The sequence below is a fragment of the Palaemon carinicauda genome, chromosome 19, assembly GCF_036898095.1.
Source record: "Palaemon carinicauda isolate YSFRI2023 chromosome 19, ASM3689809v2, whole genome shotgun sequence".
Taxonomy (NCBI): Eukaryota; Metazoa; Arthropoda; class Malacostraca; order Decapoda; family Palaemonidae; genus Palaemon; species Palaemon carinicauda.
In genome coordinates, this window is record NC_090743.1 from 43,880,850 (window position 1) to 43,885,849 (window position 5,000).

A 5,000-nucleotide genomic window follows, 5' to 3' on the forward strand; every position below is an offset into this window, starting at 1 on the left:
GGAAACCCTCCTTCCCACCAAGCCGCCAGGACCATCATGTCATGGGACCAATGGGTGGCAAGTAGTGAATGGCATGAACGAATGGTGCATGAGAAACTGCAATCATGTGCCTCCTTTCTGTCCTGCTTCGCATTGCATCTGCGATTAAATGGATGAACTGAACCCAAGCCTACTACTTCATGACAGAACCATTTTAACAAACCATATAAGATTGACGTTTCTGATGTTGCTATGAACTAGTTTTATTATTAACTATTACTAAATCAAAGTTTCATCCGATTGTAAAACGGTAAAATTCTAATCAGCTATAGAAATTATAAAAAGATAGACATAATACTGATAGACATATTGTAAGACCGACTACACAAATCTTTGCCAATGTATATGCCAAATGCTGATAGTATTACAATGAAATGAACAAAATCAAATTTTTTGTGTCATAATAAGCTCATAATAAAGTCCTAGTTTTGTATGTGTCCAATTTGTGAGGTATGCCTAAGCACTTATTTATTTCAAGATTTAGTGTTGTGTGTGTGGTTTTGCACTATGGTGGTAGAACATTTTTAAAAATATCTGAATGGACACATGTAATGTAGGTGATTTGTGAGTTGGTATGAATGTGTTTTTAAATAGATTTTTCTTGATCATTCGAATGGCGGACAATATAAAGAAATACCCATCATCATTTGTCATGTTATTCAACTCGATGATATTTGACCTCTGCCTTCTCATTTTGGGCTATCAAAGCATTGGATTCAATCTATATATCATTGCTTTTGGTTATTAGATCCTAATTATTTATTTGTGTAGTATAGTAAAATAACTGTGCAATACAAACTGGATTCTATAAGTGAACCGTTTTTAGCCTTGAAGTACCTACTAGAAGTATTTCATAGGAAAGCTCATAAGCATTTGCATTATACCTACTTTTTTATTTGTTGAAAGATTGTCGTTTATACGAATAGGCCAAAAGAAAACCTTGAATGATGTTGCCATAAGTGTATCTCTTGCAGAAGGAAATTGACTCTTGTCATATGAAATGAGTTCCATACTACCAGTATTTTGAAAACAACTGAAATCCATGAAGTATAGAGAATTTGCTTTTCATATCAGTTAGTTCAATTAAGTGTTATGGCCTTAATAGCTTTTAAACTTCAGAATACCTTTTTTATTCTTTGTATTTTCTTTATATATTTCTGATTGCTGCAATGTCATAGCATTAGATAGGTTTGAATCCCAACTGAGAATATTAATTTCCTCGCCATTTATCTAAAAGGATTTCAATGTTTTCTGTAGTGAATATCATCCAAATTTATATATCTACCATATATCTGATTTTACTTCATGGTTGAGTACAGCTGTATCGAGTTACATATGATATTTCAGAAAACAAATGAAGCCTTCCTTGTAGTGTTGGGAATTTATCCGGTTCTGTAATCCATTTGAAATATTCTGTACAGTGTGTATCCTGTTGCAGATGGAACTTGATTATTTATCCTTCAATACAATGCAATACATTTACATAATTCTGTTATACATTGGAGGAATTCTGTATCCCTTAAAAGACTTATAATGGTAACCTCCATTATAACATATATTTATCATATTCTTTACCATATTTATAACTTGTTTTGCATCAAATTCTATTTATCTGAAATTTGATTTTGTGAACTATCTATCTACAAAATGATAAATTATTTTTTTCTTATTCCTGGTCAATAAAGAATGAAATTTATTACAAATGGTTTGTTTTTTTTGCCTTTTTAATATTTTTTTTCATTATATTTAATGATTTGATTTACTAAAACTATTTATTCGAGCTATATTTCATATATCTGGAATATACTTGTTACTGATTTTACCCCAAAAAAAAATTATAGTAATAAAAGAATGGACAAAAATAATGGTTTTTTTTATAATTCAAAATCAATGGATGATGTGATTTTAGGGCAAAATATTCTAGAAGGTTTTTATTATCATTCATATGATTACTTTTAACAGATTAATTACATATAAATTACTACTGATCGATTCAGTTTCTTATAATACATCAGGTAACAAATTCCTGTCATATTAATCACACAGTAACTTATTCTTTTCCCACAATTGTCACTATCATCACTACTTTTATCACTAGGATAAATCTTTATTATCTTGATCATCACTATCACTGTATCACTATTAAATGACACACTCAATTTTATCACAGTTGCTAAAGAAAGTTCAAACTTGCAGGAAATGTTTATGTTGAGCAGGTTAACATAAGCCTCTTTTTTATAGTTTATATATGATATATAAAGATCTTTTTTTTTATATTGTTACCGTTCTTAAGACCTTTTATTTCAATTGTTCATTATTTCTTATATAGTGTATTCATTTCCTTATTTCCTTTCCTCACTGGTCTATTTTCCCTTTTAAGAGCCCTTGGACTTATAGCATCCTGCTTTGCCAACTGGGGTTTTAGCTTAGAATGATAATAACTATAACTATAATAATATTAATAATAATAAAAATAATAATAATAATAATAATAATAATAATAATAATAATAATAATAATAATAATTGACGATGGCGATGACAATGACGATGACAATGATGTAGATAAGAGAATGGATGGTATCTAAGCACTGAAATCACTCGTATAAGAATGTCTTCAAATAGTCATTTTCAGAAGCGTGTGATGCAAAGTCAAAAGGAAATCATGTATTCTATTCAGTATTAGTAACAGTGAATTATTAATTATCAAAATTTAGTAAAACAAGACTCAATTATTGTAACAATGATTTAAAAGATAAATTCTCGTATAATGTTTAGAAGATAAAACTAGAGATTGATAAAACAAACAGCTAGAAAAAGGGCTAGGCTATATGAAAATATTACTGTGAATAACCCTTATGGAAGCATTATTAAAACTTCATATTGTCAGCTGCTATACTCAAATCCAACATGTTAAGGAAGTAACAAATAAATTTTGCACCAATAGTATAAAAAGAAAGTATAAACTATTTTAGTGCATCCCCGGATATAGAGCAAATGAGGGTTATGAAGCGTGAAGATAGAGAAGACTGGCCTCTTGCATCAATAGGCGTAGGAGGAGATGGTGATTATGATGATGATAAGATAATTCATGTAACCCTGGGATATAATGTGAATGAGAATATTTATAACGAAATAAAGTAAATATTTCCAACCTCGGCAGGAAATGATAAAATATAAACTTTTTACCAAAGAATCTTTTGAACTTCCTGCAAAATGGCAAACGTAACATGTGCAATAGATAATTTATATAACAGATTTTTTTATATATGAAAAGTGTTTTTTATTCAATACATTCTCTGGGTATTTTATACCGTAATTTTTGTAGATACATCACCATATTTAGTTTTCTTAATCATATGAATATGTTGAAAACACACACAAACACACAAAATGAAAAAAAAGTTGTTTAAATCAATTCAAAAGAGCGAAATAAACAATCGATAACTATTCACCAAAATAAGGATTAGATTTATATTGTATATACTTATTTAATGTGGATAAAACAGAATTATATTATTATAGTTACCCCAAGTTTACAGTTTTCTCTAGTTCATGTTTAAATTCAAGAAAATGAATAATTACACAAACTATAATAAAAGCGTGTCTCCACCCCCCTCCCCCTCTCTCTCTCTCTCTCTCTCTCTCATATATATATATATATATATATATATATATATATATATATATATATATACATATATATTATATATATATATATTATATATATATATACTGTATATATATAAACTGTATATATATATATATATATATATATACAGTATGTATGTATATATACATATATGTCCCATGTCAACGGATAATGAGACATCGGAACATGAGGTTTTTTCACTTTATTACCAAAAGTATGTCAATAAACTTGTACACAGGCGATACTCTCAAGTGAGTACCTTGTCCAACGATCACTCTAATGGTAGTGACTAACCCTCAGCAAGCAAGATGCAATCTTACTCTATCAACATGCTGAATTGTTAGGTTTTTGTGGAATTCTCCACTGTGATGGAAATATACTGTCGAACACACCATCTTATGATTTTAAGGTTATTAAACCCACTATATAAAGCACATATTTTGCATAAATAGATTAGGACATTACTCCCCCTCCCCCCCCCCCCCCGCAAGCTCCTCACTCCGGGAGGAGGTGCACACTCACCATCTCTAGTCCATGATATATGGAGGACACTCCGACCCGGAATAGGCATGGTACGTACTGGACAGAAATGCAACATAAAATACATACATATTAATCACCCCCCCAAAAAAAATAACTCGTCTTCCAAAAAATAATTAAAAAAAGAAATATTGCATGTAAACTTTTACACAATATGATATAAAATGATTTAACTCATTTCTTCCTATGTCCTCAGCAACTAAAGTACAGAATACCCAAAGTGAAAAAAAATCATATCAATATCAGTATTACACAGCCTCATCAATGACCTACCTCTGGTTGCGGGAATTACGGGCATTTTGGGCGGGACAGGGGTAGGAATAGATATTCCTTCATCCCTCGATTTTACATGTCCGAGTTACGGCACAATTTCGCAACACAACTCACCTCCACCATTTCGCCATTTTTAAAATCACTACTACACTTGCACTTGTGACTATCAATCGGTGGCCACTAGCCATTTTCCCGAGAAAATCATTCATCTTCCCGCCCTTCTCTTATAACTTAAAAGTATAAGGTATAGAAATTTATACATTTTCTAACACTGCCTTTCCTCAAGGCTGAACATTAATCCCGCAGTCACTAGCCCTTCGGGAACTGTCTCGGCCCCAGCAACAAGGAATCATAAAAATACATGAATATTACAACATTCGCCGGATCGATCTCACCTGGTATATTCAACCTCTCTCTGGTTTTAAGTTCACTCAGCAGTATGTCATATGTATTACTACACTCGGCAAAATTACCACAACACTTTACGTATACATTAA

The 5,000-nt window shown here is 31.0% G+C and overlaps 1 long non-coding RNA gene across 1 annotated transcript in view; it reads left to right on the forward strand.

The window, feature by feature from the left end:
- The window catches only part of LOC137658617 (uncharacterized), a 3,554-nt gene extending 1,812 nt beyond the window's left edge, over positions 1-1,742 (forward strand). Inside the window, exon 2 of the long non-coding RNA XR_011047392.1 lies at positions 1-1,742. This exon is cut by the window's left edge and continues 264 nt beyond it. This is a non-coding gene — a long non-coding RNA (uncharacterized lncRNA).
- Positions 1,743-5,000: the final 3,258 nt, after the last annotated feature.